The following is a 19,579-nucleotide window of genomic DNA, read 5'->3' as shown; positions in this document are numbered from 1 at the left end:
ACATAAAACTCTTCTCACTGCTTTGTGTATATTAACTCATTTAATCCTCATGACCACATTATAGGATCTTTATTCTCATTTTACTGGACTAAGAAACTGGCCCAGAGAGGGTAAGCCATTTGCCTCAGGTCACACAGCTAAGCGGCCAAGTCAGAATTTAGACTCATAGTCTGTTCCTGACCAGTCCTCTAACTCCTCTAGTGGGGGAAACACCTTCTCCAGAAGGAATCATAAAGGTTTAATGAAAATTTATGTATAGTGCCTAGAACAGAATGGATCAATCCACATGCTTTTCTTTTAAAAAAGACTTAGAAAAATTTCCTTTCTGCATTGTATTATCCCTCTCCTACTTTTTTTTTGGTGGTGGGGGGGGATATGTGTTGCAAAAATTGATATTTTAGAAATACAAATAGTCCAGAAATTTTTATTAGACTTGTCATAAAAGCATGATTGTATACTGTGTATTTACTGTGTTCTAGGTACTGTGCTGAAGATTTTTAATGAATGATCTTAATGAGTCCTTATGGTAGCCCTGTGAGATGCACCGTAGTGTCCTTATCCTGTGATTCTGCTTGGCATGGTTAGGTAACCTGGCCAAGGTCACGCACGTGAGTGACAGAGCCAAGATTCAAACTAAATCTACTTCATTTCAGAGCCTGAACTATTAATCATGTTTGCTAAAAGATGTCATTCTTTATGGTGTTAATGCCTTTCTTGGGGCATGTGGGGGAAGTTGGACAGTAATACATGGGATGGATTGTCTTTTAAAATATGTGTAATGGTCATCCAAAGAGGGACATTGGTAAATATTGCTCTGGCATCCAGGGATGGGGGTATCCCTGCAGAGCCCTGAGTCATGGTGACATCAGATCTGCAGCAATGGCACGGACGTGAGGCTGAAAGCATTTGTAGGGACTTGACTACCTGGATCCCTAGTCTTCTCCTTGCATACACTTAAGAGCTACCACCCTGACAGACATAGGGGAGGAGAAGCCTTTCAGATACTTTCTTAGCACAGGGACCAGAGTGTGGGAGTTTGTTTTGATTAGTATTTCCTTTGCCCAGTGTGAGAAGTAAGGAAGAAGGAATTAAATTTATGGAGTACTTACTATATGCCAGTTGCTTTTTACAGACATTATCTTTTTTGAGCCTTACAACAATTTTTCAAAATTGATAATACTAGCTCCATTTTGTGAATAGGGAGACCAAGGCCCAGGGAGTGTATGGGACTTGCTTAGGATTGTGAAGAAATACAGTGGCTGAACTGGGATTTGAAATGAGACCCTTGTGACTCCAAAGCCAGCTGTCTCTCCCAGGCACAGGAATGAAACTATATGAGTGTGGCTGAAGGCCAATGAATATGTACCAAGTGATGTCTAGATATGTCCCTGTACAGCTGAGCAAACATTTGGTGACTTGTGCAACCCTAAACGCAGTATGGGGTCAAGACTAGTCGTCCTGTGGGTAGGAAAACGAATTCTTGCCATGTCCACACTGTTTGTGAAAGTGATTTTGTCTCAGAAATTACTGCTCGCTTGTTTAAACATTTGTTCGAAATTTCAGTTGATAAATGAGCTCTAAATGAATGTTAGAAACTGTTTTCAGAGAGTGAAGCACAGTTAGTGCAATGCGGTGAACTTGGTGGTCATGAGCGACCCCACAGAAAGCCATTCTTATTGGAAGCTTCTTCAGTTCAAATTCTGCCAGCTTCCAGATAGTTCCTCCAGGAGTCATGCAGGATAGGATACCTTTCCTCTGACTGGGAGGAATTCCATCTCTATTCCTCTCTGCACTCAGCTGGGGCAGTACAGCCCAGAGGATTAGCAGGATTTGTGCCTGGGCCAGCGAGATCTGCCCTGGCGTGCAAGTCATTGACTTCTGAATGACCCTCTGCCCTGAGACAAATGGCTCCTGGGTCTCGCACCCCCTACACACTTCCTAGAGTTTCTTGGTTTACTTAGTTTGTGGGTAACGCAGGGAAAGGAAAGAGGGGCAGCTTGCAAGATGTCTCTGGGAGAAGGAACTTGGGACCATATAGTCCTTTCACCGCAGGCAACCACTTGTGGAATTTTCCCTGATGTTTGTGTGGTTCTCAAGTTTCCAGACCTGCTCAACCAAGCTCTTGGAGTTGGCTTTTCAGCACAGAGAAGTACTTGGAGCTGCCAGGCCACCAGTTTAGCCTTGGGGCTGTGACTAAACAAATAAGGGGGACCCCTCCCCCAACCGGGTGAGTTTATTTTCAAAGATAGGGCTTCCCCAGATGTCGCCGTGGAGCCCACAGGAAGGCCTCTGTGGGCAGCGGGCTGCGGTAGCTATGCATAGGCAGCTAGGGGACCCCCTCTCCCTGACCCGTTTAAGTCACACTGTGATTGATGATTGGAATGGAAAAAAAGCAACTGCAGATGGGCAGACAGCGGGATAAGCGAAAACAACAGTGCCTGTTTCTGGCATCTGTCCCTGCCTGAGGTGGAGGAGGCACTGTAAGTAGTCTACTAGTGAAAATCATGGGTTTTGGACTTAGACAAGTTCAGTTCAAATTCCACCAATATCATTTACTGGCTGGGTGACTTTGGGAGAATTTTTATCACTGTTCTGAGTCTTTGGGAGAAGATAGCGATATCTGTCTCAGGGTTGTTCTGGTAATTAAATGAGGTAATACAGGGGAAAGTACTTACAGCAAAGCCTGGCAAATAGCTACAATTAGTCTGTGACTATATAAAACACTCTGCCCAGGACCTGGTACCAAAGAAATGCTCAGTGCTTGGGAACTGTTTCATGGGATCCTGGAATGCCAGCATGGATCTTGCCTGAAGCCACAGTGGCTAATCCAGGATCATACTCCTAGCTCGTGGCAGAGAGAGGACTGACCACATCACACTTCCTGTCTGCTCTCCCTTTGAAGAACCCCTAGGCCCCTGTTTTGCTCATCAAACTTAGTTTGGGGTTTTAGAGGTTGAGTTTGCTGGAGAAAATTTTATTTTGCAGTGTTGCTTTGAAAGAGTTCAGGCTCCCAGTTCTGTTTGGGTTGGTAGTCAGCAGCACGATGGGAACACAAAAAATACCACACTTGGTAGCTGCAGAAATGGATTTAAATTTTATCTGTAACTCATCAATTCTGTGAGCTTGGGCCAGTGACTAAACTCTCTGAGACTCGGTTTCCACAGCCCTTCCTGACCTGTCTCTGCCGATTTTCGGAGGCACATGTGGGTGAGTCCTCCTGGTCCCTTGGCATATGGTGCTGGGTCTCACAGCTCCCACTGAGGCACTTTTGTTCAAGGGTGGGTGTGTAATCAGTTGCTAAAAATGGGGAGAGAAAGGAGGAACATCTTATGCTACCATGATGCTGATGCCACTGCCCAAGACTCAGTTTCTTCTTTCGTAAAGTGGGGATATTAAACAGTACCTATCTCCAAATATGTTGAAGATTTAATGAGCTAATATAAAGAGATTAGAACAGTGTCGCGAACATAATACTCAATGAACATCAGTGTTGTTATTATTATTAGGTCAGGTTGCAGGGACTAGGTACTTGGAAACTCCCTGCCCCCAGCCAATCTGTGCCTCAGGGGCTAGATTGGTGGCCTTGGTCATAAGATAAGAGGGTAGCAGAGCTGCCAGGTGGAGCAGTTGCATGGGAGGCACCCAGGATTCATGGGAACAGGAGGGCATTGATTTGCAATCTTAGCATGGATTTGGGCTAGAGATCTGGAAGCCTGGACTTTGTCTGTGGTTGGTGGCTGTGAGAGCCACTTATTGCATCATTCTTGTTATTTTTTAGTGACTAGAGCAGAGCAGAGTCTTTTCCTGGTTCAAACAGGAGTCATGGGCAAGGCCAAGCAGTAAAGCAGGGCAGCTGTCAGGAGAATTCAGGCTACAGTGGGCGTAGTGCCCAGGCCAGCAGCCTGTGATAAGGAGGAATGCAGTGGAACGTGACATCTGCTGCCCAACCACGTCCCCACACTGCCTGGCCTTGTCCAGCTGCTTAGGACAAGGAAGGAAACTAGCATTTTCCCACTGCCATTGTGTACCAGACAGGTCATCAATCTTAGCTCAACTCATCCTCATAACCTCTCAAGATGGTTATCATTTCACTTTATGCAAGAGGAAGAGGAAGACAAAGAGGAGATTTGAAAGTGCTCAAGAGACAGAGAGAGGCAGAACGAGTATTCAAGCCTGGAGACTCAGCTCCAACACCCATGTTCCTTTTATGGTACATGGTAGTTTTCACTGGCCTAGCCATGACATCACCGGCAACATCTGGCTTATCTTTAATCAATGCCAAACCCAGCAAGAGGAGACAGAACAAAATCTAGAGGCAGGTGGCTCCTGACACTGATGGCCTGAAGGAAGGAGAAGCACAAGCCCAAGACTCCTTCCTAGTTTGAGTGCTCTTTGCTGACCCCTGCCTTTTACCTTCCTGCCCCCAGTACCCTGGACACGCCCTTGGCCTGGAAGAGGCAGCCTGTCCTGGTGCCAGCCCAGCAGGCTTGGCCCACAAAACAATAGCTGGAAGAGCCTCTTGGAACAAGTACTTCCTGAAGTGCCCAGAACAGCCACTGTCCCCGTGGCTCAGGAACAATCACAATTCACACTAGCTTCCACCTCCTTTTTGGGGCCTCCTGCACTCTGGGCAGAGCCCTCCAGGCCAGCTGCTACAGGCTCTGAGCTCCAGGAAGGACAGGCAGAGATAAGTGCAGGAGGCCAAGGCTCAGTCTGCTCAGATGCCTAAAGGGTCTAGGACAGACCTTGATACACACACACACACACACACACACTGCCTGCACACGCCCACACACATACACATATACGTATACATGTAAATATAATTTCTTTTCCACATTGAAGCTAGAGGAAAATTCCTGGATTCTTGCTTTTCTTTAACCTTTCTGTAAACCAATGGCCTCACTCTCGATCTGTGTACTTTTATCATCTTTCTTTGCACTTCATAAACAAAGAGGGAGAAAAAGAAAAAAAAGCCAAAAGGAAAAAATAAATCCTGGAATAAGACTATACACCCAGTTATTAATTTGGCAACATTAAATGAGACCTGCTGTGTGCCAAGCACAATGGAGTACAAAAAAGAATTATTTGGTGTTTACTCACTCATGTATTTACTACTCATTTCATAATAGTGATAGAGCCCCTGCTGGGTCCCAGGCATTGTGGGTGTGACAATGTCTGGGCAGCTCGGCCTCTGCCCAGTGTGGGAGGTAAACAAGTGCACCAGCAGTCGACATGCCTGGTTTATGTGAAGGGGAGTTTAGGGTGACGCGCAGGAGGGGCAGCAGACCCTGATCAGAGTCCTGGAAGATGGACAGGGGGAAGGGAGCTCAAGGGAAGACGAAGTTAGGCTGTGGGGTGGGAGAGTGTATAGGAAGAAGTATTGGCATATGTGAGGCTAGAAGAGAAAAAGGATGCAGGTTTTCCAAGAAACGTGAAGGAGCTCCATGCGGCCAGATGCGAGAAGAATAATAAGTCTCATGGTTAGACTTCAGCCTTCCCTGGGTTACAATCCTTGCCGGGCTGAGTGTCCTTGCCCAAACTATCTGGCAAGGACACTTGCCCAGAAGTGAGTCCTGTAACTCACTTTCATTCTCTGTAAAATGGATGTGAAGAAAATAATAGTACCTACTTCATTGGTTGTGATAAAGATTAAAATGAGCTAATACACGTGAAGTGCTTCCGTTGTTTGTGGCACGCAGTAAGTGTTATAGAAACGTCAGCTGTGATTAGGTGAGAAATGATGGACAGGAAGCTTGGAGAAGTGAGCAGTTCCACACAACTGGAATGAACTCTAGCGAACCGAGCAGAATCAGAAAGACCCAACTCCTGCCCACAGGCAACATGCAGTATTGAGTTGTTAAAAACCTGGACCTGGAGTCAGAAAGACTTGGATTCCAATCTCATCTGTGTGACCTTGGACAAATTATTTGCCCTCTTTGAGCCTCACTTTTCTCCTCTGTAAAATGGGCATAATGATAGTGTATTCCTTAGAGTGTTAAAGTGAGTACTAACTGAGGTAATATATGTGAAGTAAAGAGTATATAAAACACATTATTAGAAAAAAATCATAGCTATTATGATCATTGGTATAAAATGAAAGGGAAACAACATTAATATAAGGGAGACCATCTTTTAATAACCAGGATAATGATGCTTTGGAGTCTATAACTTCTCAGAAGCTTCCCTTTGCTCTAGAATAAAGATGTGCCTAATTCATTGGCTTCATCTCTTGTCTTCCTCTTTCTCTTTCATTACTTCATCTATTCTGTTTGTATATACACTGCCTAGAAAGTTCCACTCCCAAACCTTCAGATCGTAGGTGAAACATCATTTACCGGGGGAAGCTTTCCCTGACCTCAGACATGGTCAAGTTTATGTTCCCTTGCCGCACGTTCTCATAGTACCCTGTGTTTTGATTCACATCTGTTTTCCTATCTAGACTATAAGATTCATGAAGCCAGAGGTCATATCTGTTTTACTTATTATTGTATCTCCAACACTTAGTATGGTCTTCATAATAAACAAACCAATAAGTATTTACTAAATAAATGTAATAAACAAGAACGCAGTGCAAGAATAAACTCTTAGGGAGAAGCTGGAACCTGTTCCTAAGGTCCAAGAACCATTCATAGAGCAGTTTTCCAAGGTCCCCCTGTGTTCTCTAAGTCAAAACGGCAGACTCCAAGACCCCGTTCCTTTGCCTGGACAGCAGTGTAATCGATACATCACACAGTAATGAACCGAAGGGCTGATTAAGAGCTTATGTAAATGTTGAAAACTTTGGCAGTATTCATTTCCCTCGGATTTTGCCATGACTCAAAGGACGGGAATTTTTCAAAAACGCTTTTAGAGCATACCCACACCCAACTATGGAAACCTTAGAAGAATGTAGTTCAGGGAATGTCCCTTGGTGAGGGATTAGGAGGCTCCGAACACGTTTTCAAAGGCATATGGAGACAAGATGTCAGTAGGAGCTTGTTTCTCTGACAGAATCTGAAATGCTTTTCCCCAGCAAGTTTCCAAGAGGCTTTTAAGTGAAGAGGTTAATGTTGTAGATTTATAAATAAATGGATGTTTGTGGTGACTTCATTGTGGTTCATGTGACAGGGCAGACTGCGGGAGAGGGGAGAGGAGATTACGCCTTGCATCAACAGCTTAATTGCTTCTTCTGCCTCTCGGTTCAGTGAGCAGGAGGAGAGAGAGCTCTGGATGAGGAATTGTGGACCTTTCTTTCTAATCCTAAGCCTCTGATGAGCTGTGTGATCATGGGCATAATAGTAACTGTTCTCTGCTTCAGTTTTCATTTGCCCGATGAATGAAAAAATTCCTTCATCCAAGTGTTGTAAAATTGGCTTGTAATAACAGTTGCTAAAACTCATTGAGCCCTTACTATGTGCCAGCACGTTTATGGACTCCCTCTATTGATCTTCATAGCAACCTGTGAGATAGATTACTATAATTACCCCATTTTACAGATGAGGATGGCCCAAGGTCAAACAGCTGGTAAGTGGTGGAGCCATGATTTGAACCCAGGCTGTCTGGCTCTGGAATCAGTTTTAATGACTGTGCTACACTATACTGTCTTTCTAGGTAGTGGGTGCAAGGGTTGAGAAGGGCTTCAAGAAGAATAAAGTTCAATTGCTTGCTGGCTGGCCAGGATCTCGAAAGAGAGTCCTTAGTGGGAAGGAGATGGGTGGAGTGGCTGCCAAGGAGAGACAGGATGTCTCTGTGGTAACTGCCCCTCCAGAAGGTGAGGTTTATATTTTTATGGCTAGTATTGGGGAATGAGAGTGCTGAGACCCTGGGCTTCCATCCAGTCTTGGCCACTTAGTATGTGACTGACTATTAGGTGAAGTTACTAATCTGATCTCAGTTTTATAGTTTACCTGGAAAATGGCACTGTTAAGTCTACAGGGTATTGTGTGGAAAATGGCTGCACATAGCGGGTGGTCAATGAGTTTTTTCCACCCTTTATATCATGGTCCCAAGAAGATGAATTTATTTAGTGTCAATCATACCCCAAAACTATTTTGGAATGTATTTATTCTTTGGGTTCTTCAGAGCGCCCATATTTTATGTTGGAAGTGTTTTTCAGGTCAGGGTAATTGATAAGTTTTCAGGTTCACTTCCACACTCATATTTATCTATTGAAGAGCAATTTCCTTTTCCTTTGGTCTGAGGCAGATGACAATTCTCGATGACATTTTAGCCTTCCTGAAAGACGTAACACCTAAACTCTGTCTATACTTGTGAGGAGTTTGTAAGGAGTGAAGTTTTCTATGAATTGTGTCATCAAGGCTGGAGCATTTTTTACTCCAAAAGGGATAGTCATATTTACTGTATAAGCTGGGGCTGAGCAGATTAAAACAAAGATGAGAACTTCTGATTAAAGACTCGCCCTTAGTACTGGGCAGACCCACCTAGGTATGATTAAATTATTTGAGTCCTAATTCACATTGACAAACAGGAGTGTTTAAATGAGGGATCACCAAGAGGTGGAGAGACTTGAACACTTGTCATGCAAGGAACAGATTGTATTTTGAAAGGTATATGGTAAGGCAGAGGCAGAGCCATGGGGAGTCTCACGTAGACCTCGAACTTACTCCTACCTGCACACACACACACACACACACACACACTCTCCAGATGGAATGCCCTAAATGATGACTCAGAGTCATTAATAACATGACCACTTGTGCAGCCCAAAGATTAGACAGCCAAAAGCCAAGAGTCTGTTATGTTGAAGTGGCACTGGGTGGGAAGCACTCTCTCCAGAGACTGGGGCAGAGTGACTGGGGCAGGGTATGACTTGCCAGAGGAGGGTTCACAGAATGTTTAGACTGTGACTCATGAAGGTCTTGGATGAATAAATAGCTCTCTTTCTGCTGTGACTGTTGACAGGGCTGGTGACAGCTTACCTTTGCAGTTGCCAAGGAGAATCTGACTCTGATTTTTGACAAGTTCAACTTTTCTAACCAGCCGGGCCCTCCAGAGGGACCACCATGAACAAAGACCTGGCCAAGTATAAGGGGCAATGAAGCAATGGGTGATATTTGGAGGCATGAAATCAGAAGAGCAAACATCTCTTCCCAGCCAAGGAAGAGTCATTGATGAGAAGGGAGGATTGGAGGAAGAAAATTTTCTGCTCCCAGGATTGGGAGAACATTTTCATGTGGCTAGCTGGCCATAGACTACCACTTTTAACAAAGTCTTAGAGCTTCATAATTCTGGTGAGAAGAAAGGTAGTACTCTTTCTGGAAACGACTATACAATTTAGGATATATTTGGCTACCAGTAACAGAAAAATCTGATAGTGTTTTAAGCTATGAAGATATTTGATTATCTCATAGAATAGGAGTCTGGAGGTAAATATTCTAAAGTGAGAACAGCAGCTCAATGGCATTATCAAGATGCCAGGAACTTTTCCATCCTTCTACCTTTCCATCCTCCATATGTATATAGGTCATTGATTCTGCCAAACATCCAGACATCACAACAGTGTTCATAGATAGAAAAGTGTCAAGGGGATAGGGGTGTGGAGTAGCAAAGAATCCTTTTACTTGAATGACTATGCCATTTTATCAGTGAAGGAACAAAAATATCCCAGAAGTCCTCCAAGCTAACTTACACTTACATCTAATTGACCAAAATATTATGAACCAAAACTGGGTCACATGTCCATCCTTAACTGCAAAGGAGTCTGGGAAAGAGACTGTCTGGCAAATGTTAATGGAATAACCATGACTGACTTAGACCAAACGTAATTCAACCACCTCAGGGCTGGGCACCTTGCTGTCTTGAGTAAAATTGATATTCTGTTGGCAAGGAAGTTTATTGGGGGTAGAAGAATGGTTTCTGCCATATAGCCTTAGAAAGCTAGTCAAACATTACGCTATGAAGGCACATCATTAATATAAAATAAAAAAACAGAGATAGAGGTGTGAATTTGCAGAATTTTCAAGACAGAAAGGTTTATAGGAATGTGATGGATTCCAAAGACTGTCATTGTGTGCCAATAGAAGATTGCAGAAAAAAATAAATTACTTAATGTGCCCTTTGTTGTAATAATCCTTTGAGTCCCTGGTCTTCACCTGCTCTGTGACCATTCCAACTCCCTCCAGACAGAGCTGGCCAGTTCCTCTTCACTCCCATTGCACTTTGCACACACCTTGATTATACAAATCACCACACTCAATTCAGAGTCAACAGAAATTTATTGTGTCCCTACTCTGACCGGGTCCTGTGCTTGATATTCTATCTGCATCAGTTCAGGAGAGACCTTCCATGGCTTCTCGTTGTCATCGGGTAAAGGGAATTCATGGAAGGTAAACTCAGGTGAATTTTTAACTTAGCTCACAAGGCCCTTTGTTCTCACCCAGGCTCACTTCTCTTGTCTCACTTCTCGCTCCGCCTTTTCTTCGAATCCTACATTTTATCTATTCTCAACTCATAGAAGCTGCCCATTTCTTCTCTTCACGCCTTTGCACTGCTAACCTTCTTCATAGAACATTTCGCTTCTCTGCCTGGCCTTTCATTCATCCTTCAGACCTCAGCTTAGATGTCATTTCCCCTGGAAAACCTTTCCTGGTCCCCAGGACTGGGCTAAGTAGCCTTTCTCTGTGTTCTTTCACACTCTGTGTGACACAGTTCTAAGTCACTCTATAGTGCAACTCCTGGGTTTCCCAGCAGTGGGACCTGGTTGCATTCACTCTTTTATTGCCAAGTGCCTGGTGCAGCGCTGATCCATGCTGGTAGATATTTGTCGAAGGCTGAATGACAAAAGTTATTCATCACATATTTAGTGCCGGATCACATAGCAGAGCACGCAGCTGCAGCCCTGGTCCAGAGCTGGGGATCTCTGAGCACTCATTGCGGCTGTAAGTAAACACTGGGCCAGTTGCCCTGTCACTGTGCGACTGTGGGCAAAGCATGTCCTTTATCTGAGCACCAACATTTTTTTTCTAAAACTGATGAAAAAGAGAGAGATGAATTAGTTTTCGACTTTTTTTTTTAAAAAAAGCAGGAAAATTCCCCTTTGTTTAATTTTCCAAATGAATTATCACGCTGAAATCTGCTCACAAAAACAATAGAGGAGGGGCTCTGACTGAAGCAGGGCCATAGTACAAGTTTCCTTTGCTGCTGTAACAAATGACCACAAAGGTAGTGGCTTAGAACAACATGAATTTATTATCTGACAGTTCGGTGTGTTAGAAGTCAGAGGGGTCTCTCTGGGCAACAATCAAGATGTTGGCAGGCTACGTTCCTTCCTGGAGGCTCCAGGAGAACACCATTTCCTTGCCTTTTCCAGCTTTGAGAGGTGACATTTCTGGGTTCATAGCCCTTCCTTCATCTTCAAAGCTAGCAATGTGCATTTCTTTAACCATTCTTCCGTAATCACAGTTCCCTCTGACCATAGTCTGGAAAGGTTCTTCACTTTAAAGACCTGTGTGACAAGATTGGGCCCACTTGAACAAACCTCAGTAATCTCCCCATCTCAAGGTCCTTAATTTAATCAGATCTGTAAAATTCCTTTTGCCATTTAAGGCAACATAGTCACAGGTTCTGGGAGTTAGGACATTGACACCTTTGAAAGGCTATTATTCTGCCTACCATAGGGGAGAGAAGACTTTGGGACGGGGTAGGAGTCTCTCTCTCTGGCTTCCCTTCCTGGGGTGCCCTTGCCTCCACAGTGGTCTCTGGAGCCTCAGAGCAGAGGGTAAGACCTCCATGGTCTCTAAGATCTCTTCTAACAACTGGCTGAATAGCTCTGTGGGCTTGGAAAGTTATTACCTCTCTATCCTTCCATTTTCCCAACTGCAACGTGGGGATAAGTCTATCTATCTGATAGGATTGTGCTGAAGTGACAAGAAACAATCTATTCAAAGTGCTTAGCCCAGTGCTTGGCACATAGTCAACGTCCAGCAAGTCTTAGCTCTTTTCATTATCAGGTGCCTAAGGTTCTTTTCCATGCCAAAAAGTGGCTCCATCACCCCAATTCAGAATATATCTGCAGCAGATGAGAAACTGATTTTCCTGGGTCATTTAGCCACCACGCCAAAATTCTTAAAAAGTTTAAATTATTTTACCTCCAAAATAAAGCATGTTTTTTGTGCCTCTGGGATCAGAGACGTTTTGTTTTTTTGAGCATCTGGAAAAAATGGTTAATCCGGTGGGTACCAATCAGAATGTAGCAGGGGTCGGCTCACATCAGAAAGTCATATGAGGCCCTGGTCTTTCTTTAGGAACTGGCCGTGAGACAGTTTGTAAAACACAAATACCAGGGAAATTTACCAAATTTCAGGCTAGAATTTTATAACTCTGGAAGCACCATATTCCAGATGATAATAAAAAATCTGGCCTTCTACAAGTAAATAGCCTCTCAAGTAACTTTTGAAGACCGTCACGGTAACATTCATGGGAGGGGCCAGTCCTATTCAAGAAATATATGTCTCTCTTGTCTCCAAGCCTCACAGTGGCATCTCTGAGCTAGAGCCAACTGGGCATGGAGTGTCAGTAATGTTAATTGTATTCATCCTTTCCGATTTAGTCACACCACTTGGAGGGTTCTACCCTAAACTCAAAATGTGGAAAAAAACTTTAGGCACAAAGACGTTAATTGCAGCTTTATTCATAATAGTCCTAAATGGAAAGCATCTCAAATTGTCTGTATTAGGAGAGGGCCTTAGTAAATTATGGCACATCCAGTTAATGAAACAGAAGGTAAGCCAGTGCTTACAAGGAGCTTTGAAGAACATGAGAAACTGCTTATGGCATATTCCCTGAAAAAAACAAAGATGCAGGATACACATTTGTATATGTAGTCTGATCTCTATGTTGTTAGGAAATACATCAAAAAGTTATTTGTGCTTTTGCTTTTTCCCAGGCCTTTGGAGTATGGAAAATGGTTCCGTTCCTCTCATTACTCTTTTCTGATACTTCTCATCTTTTACAACAGAATGAATGTATAGTGTACTGGGTAGGGAGCAGACCCTGTTGCCTACTGATCTGCCTCTTCTCTGAATGTCAGTTTTCTCATCTGTCATGTGGGAGCAATCATCATTCTGGGCTGTGAGCACGAAAGAGTGAAGGGCTTGACACAGCCCTTTGTACACAGTAAGTGCTCAAGAGATGCCAGCTAGTATTGTTATTTTCAGATTGCTGAACCCTCTCCAACAAAACTAAAAAGAGGAATATATAGTGCTCGCTTTGGCAGGACATATACTAAAAAGAGGAATATATAGCCTGCTCTCCTACATTTAATTCAGTCAAAAACTTATCCCAAAGAGTTATTAAATAATTTTTCTTGTTTCTAGTTGTTAGTCACCTATGACATTTGGAGAAACAACTAAATGGTCAGCAGCTAAAAGCCTTTTGATTGAGAATACTCAGTTCTTCTATTTGGAGAAAAATTGAAGACCTCAGCTTTCTCTTCAACTCCTGCTCTTCTACCCTCTCTAAGAGTCAACACCCATCCCTCAACACTTTTGGGGGTTCTCACTAGCTGCACATCTGTATATTCATCAACTATGTACCGATTTGGGTGCATATAACAGAAAGCTGACCAGAATAGTATAAATGAGTGTATTGGTAATTTATCTCTGCATAACAAACTGCCGAAAATTTAGTAGCTTAAAACAATTTGCATTTATTATTCACAGATTCTGTGGATCAAGAGTCTGGGCATGGCTTAGTTGGGTCCTCTGCTCAGGGTCTCACAAGACTGCAACGCAGCTGCGCTGCATTCTAATCTGGAGGCTTGGCTGGGGAAGAATTCACTTCCAAGTTCATTCACATTGTTTGTTGACTATTTTCCTCACAGCTGTAGGACTGAGGGCCTTAGCATTTTGCTTACTGTAGGCCACCTTATCTCCTCAAGGCCGCCTACAGTTCCTAGAAGCTTCCTGAAATTTGTAGAGGCTTCCAACAGTTCCTAAAGACCACCTTGCCATGTGGGCTTTTACAATATAGCTGCTTACTTTATTAAATCAGCAAGGAGAGTCTCTAGAACAAGTCTGCTAACAAGATGAAGCCTATATAAAGAAACGTTATCATGGACATGATAACCTTTGCCATAGTCTATTGGTTAGAAGCAAGTCACAGATCCTACCCATATTTAAAGAGAGTGGATCACACAAAGACATACTCACCTGAAGACGGGGATCATGGGGGCTACCTTCCAGTCTGTTCACCATCACAAGGAAGGGGGATATTTTTTCATGGTAACAAGAAGACTGAACACAGGTAGATAGGGGTTGAGGGAGCATCTCCATGTTGCTATCCATGCCCTAGGCTCTTTACTTCTTTCTGTTTTACCATCTTTCATTTTTTGGGTCATAAGATTGATACTGCTATTCTAGACTCACATCCTCATTTAAAGCAGGAAGAATGGGGAAGAGAAAAAGACACATGCCAGCTAAGTATGACTCTTCATCAATAAAATAATAGATTCTCTGAAGCCTCACCCATATATGCATTCACTGCCTCTCATTGACCTCATCTGTATCACATGGACACTTCTACTGCACAGGCCATTGGAATATATAAATTGTAATAAATGGTATTCATGTGACCTCCAACAAAATGAGCAATGTCTGCCACAGATATTTTCAATATGTGGTCATATGAGTGAAAGCTTCCAGTGAGGGCTAGCCTATGAGTTAAATCACAAAGCTTAAATGAGAAAATTAATGAAAAATCCTTTGCACAGTGCCTGACACATAACAGTTTTTTGATCAAGGTTGCCTCTTCTCTTAGTTCCTCCCTTTTCCCTGCATTGTCCCCACTTCTTGGTCTGAATGCTCCAAGCACAGCAGCATGTCCAGAGTTAAGCACCCTGACACACAGACAAGTCGGCATTTGGTGCTCAGAGTAAAGTCGAGGAGGGAAGAATGTAATAGCCCCAGCTGGAACCCTGCCAGGGGACTAGCAACTGCAACACCCTTATTTACTCTAGGGAGGAGCAGCTTGGAAACTTTTTATGAGATTCCAGAAGCAGCAAGGTCATCAGTTTTATGGCCATCCTGCTTCATTTGTAAATACAGCCTTTGAATGATAATATTTGGGCTCCATGACAAGAACAAGGCTGATCCTAGCTCCTCTGGAATAGGGGACAATAAAATAAATAAAAGATATTGTATTTCACACAAATGCAAAGTTTGAGTCACTTCAGACCCTCAGCAAACAGCAACAGCAAGCCAGTTGTACCTTCAGAGGGCTTCATTTCCAGGTTGCTTCATGGCAAACCCCCTGTGTGTGTCTAAGGTAGGTAATCTGATTTGTCAGGTCACAGGCAAAGCAACATGTGTTTACTATCATGCTCATTTTGCAGCCAGCTGTAAGAGTCTGGAGGAAAGCTCTTGGTCAGGCCTGTTTTCTGTGGTAAAGTCAAGGTTGAGGAGGAGGGCTGTGTCCCAGCCAGCCTTTGTGTGTTCTTGTAAATAGGAACCAGCTCCTCTATGGACACCTGGACCTCTTTCTCTAATTGCTCACTGGACCATGGCTTTTACTGCAGCTGAATATTTACTAGGCCGGGCCCAGGAAACATTCAGCCTCCACTGTCTGGCCAGCTGCCAGGGCCAGCTCTGATTGCTCTTGGCCATGGGGACAGGGTTGCCCTATCTTTGGTATTTTTTTCTTTGGGATACAAGACACAAAGGCAGAGCCAGCCTGTGTGTATCTGTGGGGACCGAAGGAGAGTGTGGTGAGTGGAGACAGGAAGTGGCAGAGAGGTGGGAAGACATTTTTCATAAATGGATACAATTTTCTCCTTTGTAGGCACAATTCCTGGCACCTAATAGACTCTTAGTGGATAGTTGTTAAATGAAGAAATGAGTGATTTTATTCATTTAACTAATATTTATTGAATACTACACAACACAGAACTTGACAGGTAAGATTTGAACTCTCTCGGAACTTGCATTCTGGTGAGGGGTTAAAAACAACAAAGAACAGAATCCTGTATTCTTTGGCTACTGAATTTTAGATATCTCACATGATTTTGTCTGACTTGTAGTTATAATTTATGAAGTCATATGAGGTTCATAACTTATGAACCTCACCTTTCTGGGTATCTGTGTCATAGAGTTGCTGAGAATTAAATGAGAAAATACACATGAAAGTCACTCTGTGAAATGAAATGCATGGTACAAATATTAGTCCCCAGCAAAGAGTGAAGCACAAAATAGACAGAAAAGTAGTTTTGGATTCTATTAAATTAAAAAATCAATAACATCGGATGGAAGAGACATGCAGAGAGAAATCTTAAGAGCCAAAGAAAATGCGTAATCTAATCAAGATATCAGGCCAAGCTGGAGCTGCAGGCATTCATGAGGCAGAATTGGGGTTATGTATATAATCTGAGTTCCAGGATGTGACCATGCCCCTTTTGAAGTTACAGAATCATTGATATAACCTCTAAAAATAGAGTTCCGTATGTCACATCAAGGTTACCAAAATCTCTGATCACGAGTCATTCCAAGAATGCTGAGATGGCAACTCCCCATACTTTGTGAGATGATTTAATAGTTCTCTTAGTTTTGTAAAAAGCATCGCCCAGGAAACCTGAATTTCCAAATCTCTTGTCCAGCCAGATAGTTCTGTGCAAGGTAATTTCAGTTAACAGGGACGATGATCGTCTTTCTTACTGAGTAAGCATTTTTCATTTCCTAGAAGTTTTAGATTATATATACATGTGCTTAAAATGATCAGAACTATAGTATAAATATTTTTGTTATTTAGGCCATATTTTATATTTTTATATACTTATAATGTTTAAGAAAATTTGGTCTTTTAAAATGATATTCTGATAATTCTAATTTAAAGTATATAATTAATGAATTATTGAGATACAATTTTAAGTGGAAATTCATGTCAATCATATTTATAAACATAATTTATTAGGTTAACTATTTGAGAACATTTGTTGATAAGACGATTGACGTGCTTAAGATGAAAATTGAATTTATAAATGCAGTTTAAACCATTGAAGGAATTTAATGATCTAAGGTAGCAATGTAACCAAGCATTGGTCAAAGGCCCTTTAAAAGTAACTAAAAAAGAAATGATGGTTAAAATTTGCTCCACTTATAAATAAAAAAGTAAAATTTGCAAGTGAAATGTAAAATCCAAGAAAGAAAATATATTTTAAAATGTGTAACTTTAATCTAATAAATTGACCACTAACTTATAAATCCAAGATACATTTCTCAATAGTCTTTTCAGTACACAAACTCTCAGGGCATCAAAATAACTTAGATTCACGGAGGCAACCTGTCCAAAGGGCACATAGTTAATAGGAGGCACAGTCACAATTTCAAGCCAAGGTCTGGATCCTGCATCTTTCAGTTGAACTCTGCTGCCCTTCTTGGCTGCATTTTTAGTACCTTACCTCTTTTACAGCACCCATAATATATTTTGCCTGGGATTGGAATTATTAATCTGTGTCTTATTTTGGCTACTTGCCTCTCCCCAGCTGCTAACACAGGGTCAGACATAGGGTGGATGTGGGGGGACCTCAATAAATGTGTCGGATTCAAATGGTTGTAGGTCATAAATAGCCTCTGAGAAAGTGTGGCTGTCATGGGAGATGCATATAGAACGTTATCTCTCTGTGACACTGTTTAGCTTTACGGGGCTCTGAGTCACTTCATCAGAGGCCCAAGCTCTAATGAAGAGAATGTAAGCTAGCCCTGTGCTTTCTGCCTTATTTTAAGATTTGATTCCATGAATATCCTTCAATGTCCACCCACTGCTCAGGATAAAGACTAAAATCCTTTCTATGCTTAATGAGACTAGTATAGTCCAGCCCCTGACCACCTCTTCAGACTCCCTACTCTATTTGATCTGAGCACATGACCTTAATTTAGTTCCCTGAACAAACCAAGATTTTCTGCAGAAAATCTTGGTCTCTACATAAGGCACTCTGAACAGCTCTCTGAACTTCTCCTTCACAGCACTTGCTAGAGGTTGTAATTATATATTTTTTATTTGTAGTTATTTAGTTAATATTTTCTTCCTATGGAAGGCCTTCAGCTCTGTGTACTTCGCCTGTTTTTTACTCACCATTATGCTTGGTGCACAGTAGAGGCTTAATAAATGTAGGCTTTTATTATTATTGTTAACATTTAATAAATGCCTGTTGTTGGGTTGAATGAATGAATGAATAAATGAATGAATGGGAGAATCGACTTTGTGGTGATCATTTAGACTGGCCTGATCTCCACTCACCCGGGAAGGATTTTAGATGAAATCTTATCAGACAGATAGGGGACATGATGTCTGAGATTCCTTCCAGGCCAGTGAGCCTTTTGCTCTAGGAAGGCTGTTTGTCACTTTGCTTTAGCCATTGCTTTTATCATTCTCATGGGGAACTCTGTGTGTGTGTGTGTGTGTGCACGTGGTGTTATGGTAAGCAAAGGCAGTGTGTGTGATAGAGACACAAACAGAGAGAGAGACAGAAACAGAGACAGAAAGAGACAGAGACACAGAGAGAGACAGACACAGAAAGACAGACAGAAAGAAAGAGATTGTGCTGCCATGCAAGGTGGTGGGAAACAACCTAGGAGTCCTCTGCAAACGATCCTGGTCTCCTTTTCCTTTCTTGCCTCATTCAAGCAAATGAGATCCACTTGGCAGGGAGCAGGGCGGCTGAAAAATGTCAAGCCTCTGAAAGTCAATGAATTTCACATTTCCAAATGATGGGTTTATGATTAAACTTCAATAACTCAAACGCACCGTCCGTGAAGAAAGCCAGTTTCGACTGGTAATTCTTGTTCTCTTTAATCCCTCCTCCCCTTTATTTTTTTAATCTATGCCTCAAAATCCCTCAAATCACAGCCATGAGTGAGGGGTTGATGAAATTTTCTGATGACACGGAGACACTTACCGTGATGGTGAATCCATCCTGAACATTGTAGGAAAAGACACCAAAAAGCATGAGGCTGGAAAGGCAGACAGATTCTCTAAAAATAGGCTTTAGGATTCCTGCTTTCATCCTCAGAGACTGGAGTTATACTGACCTCTAGCTGGATGAGGAGAGTGAGTTCAGCTGGTTGGATGTTGGCTGATCTGAAATTAAAAGAGAATATTTGGAAATCTTCTTTTCCCTAAAAATGTTTCCTGTATTCTGCCTGGCTTCTCGTCCCCTCTTCAAACAATAATATCACCATTTATTTAGTATCCATGGCGTGCTAGCTATTATGAGTTCCTATATTACCTCTATTTATTCCCAATGACCCTCTGAGGTAGGCGTTATTGTAGCATTTTCCTGGCAGGAAAGCTGATGCTCAGGAATTCTGCAACTTGCTCAGCATATACTCTTAGGAGAGGACTGAACTAGTATTCTAATTGGGCTCGTCAACTCTAAAGCCTGTCCCCCTCCTCCAGAATCTGAGTATGGCAGAAACCCAGAGAGGGTTTGGGTGTTTGGTCCTCTCACAGGGGCCTCTCTCTGGGAAAGATCTCTCAATCACTGTGCTTATTTGTTCTGCTTCTACCTTACTAATTCTTGTTTATAATCAGAAGCCAGGCAGAATCTCCTTCCAGACATGTCAGTCTCTGTAAAAGCGACCAGCTGCTT

The 19,579-nt window shown here is 42.5% G+C and overlaps 2 long non-coding RNA genes across 7 annotated transcripts in view; one reads left to right on the top strand and one right to left on the bottom strand.

Annotated features, from left to right (window-relative positions):
* The window catches only part of LOC120605094 (uncharacterized), a 147,093-nt gene that overhangs the window by 53,300 nt on the left and 74,214 nt on the right, over positions 1–19,579 (top strand). The window lies entirely within an intron of this gene.
* On the bottom strand, positions 10,199–19,003 carry LOC120605141 (uncharacterized). The gene is made up of 2 exons (XR_005653529.1): positions 18,887–19,003; positions 10,199–10,970 (listed from the first exon to the last, which is right to left on the bottom strand). It is a non-coding gene; the product is annotated as an uncharacterized LOC120605141 (long non-coding RNA).

The sequence above is a fragment of the Pteropus medius genome, unplaced genomic scaffold (genome assembly GCF_902729225.1).
Source record: "Pteropus medius unplaced genomic scaffold, Ma_sr-lr_union100, whole genome shotgun sequence".
In the NCBI taxonomy this organism is placed as follows: domain Eukaryota; kingdom Metazoa; phylum Chordata; class Mammalia; order Chiroptera; family Pteropodidae; genus Pteropus; species Pteropus medius.
This window is presented reverse-complemented; position numbering and strand designations above follow the sequence as displayed.